At 48.7% G+C, this 4,527-nt stretch overlaps 1 long non-coding RNA gene across 1 annotated transcript; it reads right to left on the minus strand.

Annotated features, from left to right (window-relative positions):
• On the minus strand, nucleotides 1–1,874 carry LOC120509319. The gene is made up of 3 exons (XR_005629232.1): nucleotides 1,782–1,874; nucleotides 452–502; nucleotides 1–95 (listed from the first exon to the last, which is right to left on the minus strand). It is a non-coding gene; the product is annotated as an uncharacterized LOC120509319 (long non-coding RNA).
• Nucleotides 1,875–4,527: the final 2,653 nt, after the last annotated feature.

The following is a 4,527-nucleotide window of genomic DNA, read 5'->3' on the forward strand; positions in this document are numbered from 1 at the left end:
GGAGGCCACGCCCACCCTGAGACCACGCCCACCCCCCCTCAGCTGCCCCTCCCCCTCCTTACCGGTGCTTTCGCTTCTTGGCCTCGGATTCAGACCTGGGGGGAAGGGGGAGAAATGGGCGGGGTTTAGCGAGGCCACGCCCCTTGCTCTAATTAGGCCACACCCCCTTTTTGAAATTTGGGTGTTGTCCCAAAGGCCACGCCCCTTCTCAAGTAGGCCACGCCCATTTTCACATGGCATGCAGGTGCTGCCCCCTGGTGGTTGCGCATTGTGTGGTTTGGCCACGCCCCCCGTTTGCCAGGCCACGCCCCCCGTTTGCCAGGCCACGCCCCCCGGGCTGCCTGGCCACGCCCCTCGGGCCCAGGCCACGCCCCCGCGCCTCGTGGGGTTTGGCCACGCCCCCCGGGCTGCCTGGCCACGCCCCCCGTCGGGCCCAGGCCACGCCCCTCACCTGTGCTTCTTCTTCTTGCTCTTCTTCCTCTCCCCGGAGCGGCTGGCGGACCTGGGGGAGGGGAGACCCAAAATCCCCAAAATTCCACCCAAAATCCCACCCGGAATCCCCAAATTCTGCCCAAAATTCCTCAAGTTCCACCCGAAATCCCCAAAATTCCACCCAAAATCCCACCCGAAATCCCCAAAAATCCCCAAATTCCACCCCAAAATCCTCCAAATTCCGCCTGAAATCCACAAAAATCACCAAATCCCACTGAAAATCCCCAAAATTACACCCAAAATCCACCCGAAATCCCAAAATTTCGCCCGAAATTCCTCAAATTCCACCCCAAAATCCTCCGTGTTCCACCTGAAATCCCCAAAATTTCACCCAAAATCCCCAAAATTCCACCCAAAATCCACCTGAAATTCCAAAATTCTGCATATTCCACCTCCAAATCCAAAATCCCACCTAGAATCCCCAAAATTACACCCAAAATCCCAAAATTTCGCCCGAAATTCCTCAAATTCCACCCCAAAATCCTCCGCGTTCCACCTGAAATCCCCAAAATTCCACCCAAAATCCACCTGAAATTCCAAAATTCTGCATATTCCACCTCCAAATCTGCCCAAATTCCCCTCAAAACCCCCAAAATCCCCCCCAAATTCCCACCCAAAATTACACCCAAAATCCCAAAATTTCGCCCGAAATTCCTCAAATTCCACCCCAAAATCCTCCGCGTTCCACCTGAAATCCCCAAAATTCCACCCAAAATCCACCTGAAATTCCAAAATTCTGCATATTCCACCTCCAAATCTGCCCAAATTCCCCTCAAAACCCCCAAAATCCCCCCCAAATTCCCGAAATTCCCCCAAATTTCCCACAGAATTCCCCAAATTCCCGAATTTCCCCCAAAATTTCCCCCAAAATTCCCACATTTCCTCCAAATTTCCCCCAAACCTCCCAAATTTCCCCCAAAATTCCCCCAAATTTCCCAAATTTCCCCCAAAATTCCCAAAATTCCCCCAAAATCCTCAAAATTCACCACAAAATTCCCCAAATTTTCCCCAAAATCCCCAAATTTTTCCCAAAATCCCCAAATTTCCACCAAAATTCCCAAAGTTCCCCCAAAATTCCCAAAATTCCCCCAAAACTCCCCAAATTCCCCCCCAAAATTCCCAAAATTTCACCCAGAATTCCCCAAATTTCCCCCAAAATTCCCAAATTCCCGCCAAATTCCGAGATTTCCCCCAAAATTTCCTCCAAAATTCCCAAAATTCCCCCCAAAATTTGCCCAAAAATTCCCAAATTTCCCCCAAAATTCCCCCCAAAATCCCGAATTCCCCACCTGCCCCGATCCTTCTTCTTCTTCTTCTTCTTCTGCTTGGGGGACGGCGAGCGCGAGCTCGACTCCTCGGGGGCAGCGCTGGGGACGGGAAATTTGGGGGTTTTGGGGAAATTTGGGGATTTTGGGGGAATTTGGGGATTTTGGGGTTTTTAGGGGGAATTTTGGGGGGATTTTAGGGGGGTTTTAGGGCAGGTTTGGGGGAATTTTGGGGTTTTTAGAGAGACCTTTTTGGGTTCTGGGGGGATTTGTGAGCAGATTTTGAGAGATTTCTGGGAGATTTTGGGGAAATTTGGGGGGTTTGGGGGGGATTTGGAGGATTTTGGGGTTTTTAGGGGGAATTTTGGGGTTTTTAGAGGCAATTTTGGGGGGATTTTTTCTTCTTGCTCTTCTTCCTCTCCCCGGAGCGGCTGGCGGACCTGGGGGAGGGGAGACCCAAAATCCCCAAAATTCCACCCAAAATCCCACCCGGAATCCCCAAATTCTGCCCAAAATTCCTCAAGTTCCACCCGAAATCCCCAAAATTCCACCCAAAATCCCACCCGGAATCCCCAAATTCTGCCCAAAATTCCTCAAGTTCCACCCGAAATCCCCAAAATTCCACCCAAAATCCCACCCGAAATCCCCAAAAATCCCCAAATTCCACCCCAAAATCCTCCAAATTCCGCCTGAAATCCACAAAAATCACCAAATCCCACTGAAAATCCCCAAAATTACACCCAAAATCCACCCGAAATCCCAAAATTTCGCCCGAAATTCCTCAAATTCCACCCCAAAATCCTCCGTGTTCCACCTGAAATCCCCAAAATTTCACCCGAAATCCCCAAAATTTCACCCAAAATCCCCAAAATTTCACCCAAAATCCCCAAAATTCCACCCAAAATCCACCTGAAATTCCAAAATTCTGCATATTCCACCTCCAAATCTGCCCAAATTCCCCTCAAAACCCCCAAAATCCCCCCCAAATTCCCGAAATTCCCCCAAATTTCCCACAGAATTCCCCAAATTCCCGAATTTCCCCCAAAATTTCCCCCAAAATTCCCAAATTTCCCCCAGAATTCCCAAAATTCCCCAAAAACCCCAAAATTCCCCCCAAAATCCCGAATTCCCCACCTGCCCCGATCCTTCTTCTTCTTCTTCTTCTTCTGCTTGGGGGACGGCGAGCGCGAGCTCGACTCCTCGGGGGCAGCGCTGGGGACGGCCCAAAATTCCCCCAAAACTCCCCAAATTCCCCCCCAAAATTCCCAAAATTTCACCCAGAATTCCCCAAATTTCCCCCAAAATTCCCAAATTCCCGCCAAATTCCGAGATTTCCCCCAAAATTTCCTCCAAAATTCCCAAAATTCCCCCCAAAATTTGCCCAAAAATTCCCAAATTTCCCCCAAAATTCCCCCCAAAATCCCGAATTCCCCACCTGCCCCGATCCTTCTTCTTCTTCTTCTTCTTCTGCTTGGGGGACGGCGAGCGCGAGCTCGACTCCTCGGGGGCAGCGCTGGGGACGGGAAATTTGGGGGTTTTGGGGAAATTTGGGGATTTTGGGGGAATTTGGGGATTTTGGGGTTTTTAGGGGGAATTTTGGGGGGATTTTAGGGGGGTTTTAGGGCAGGTTTGGGGGAATTTTGGGGTTTTTAGAGAGACCTTTTTGGGTTCTGGGGGGATTTGTGAGCAGATTTTGAGAGATTTCTGGGAGATTTTGGGGAAATTTGGGGGGTTTGGGGGGGATTTGGAGGATTTTGGGGTTTTTAGGGGGAATTTTGGGGTTTTTAGAGGCAATTTTGGGGGGATTTTGTTTTTGGGGTACCTGGGGGGCTCGGGGGGCTCGGGGGGCCCCTCCCTGGCCCTGCGGGCGGGGTCGAAGGCGCTGCCGTCCACGTAGGAGTCGCTGATGCCGAAGGCGGCGCGCAGCCGCTCGTTCTTGCGCTCGTTAGCCTCGGCCAGCTGGTGCGTCTCCGTGCCCCTAATTAGCATCATTAATTAATCACCACGGCCACAGACACCAGCGAGCCAATAAACTCCCCGCTTCCACGCAAATCCCTTCCAAAATCCTCTTTTTTCCCTCAAAAAATTGGGGTTTTTTTGCCTAAAATGCCCAAAAATTCTTTTTTCGCTCAAAAAATTGTTTTGTTTTTTTTGCTTAAAATGCCTAAAAAATTCTCTTTTTCCCTCAAAAAAAAAGGGTTTTTTTGTCTAAAATGCCAGAAAAATTCTCTTTTTTCCCTCAAAAAAATTGGGGGTTTTTTTCACTTAAAATGCCAAAAAAATTCTCTTTTTTCCTCTCAAAAAATGGGGGTTTTTTGCCTAAAATGCTCAAAAAATTCTCTTTTTTCCCTCAAAACATTGGGGTTTTTTTTGCCTAAAATGCCAAAAAAATTCTCTTTTTTCCCCTCAAAAAATTGGGGTTTTTTTTGCCTAAACTGTCCAAAAAAGAATCCCTTTTTCCCCCCAAACCCCCTCCCAATCACCCAGAGCTCATTAAGGAGCGGCTAATTAAGGTAATTAATGAGCTCACCTGGCTAACAACCCCAAAAAAAACCCAAAATTTCCACTCAGATCATCCCAAAAATCCCATTTTTCCCCCCAAAAAATCCCTTTTTCCCCCCCAGACCCCCTCCCAATCACCCAGAGCTCGTTAAGGAGCAGCTAATTAAGGCAATTAAGATAATTAATGACCTCACCTGGCTGCTAACAATCAAAAAAAACCCAAATTTCCACTCAGATCACCCCAAAAATCCCATTTTTCCCCCAAAAA

Source organism: Passer montanus, unplaced genomic scaffold (genome assembly GCF_014805655.1).
Source record: "Passer montanus isolate IOZ18808 unplaced genomic scaffold, ASM1480565v1 scaffold500, whole genome shotgun sequence".
Classification (NCBI taxonomy): domain Eukaryota; kingdom Metazoa; phylum Chordata; class Aves; order Passeriformes; family Passeridae; genus Passer; species Passer montanus.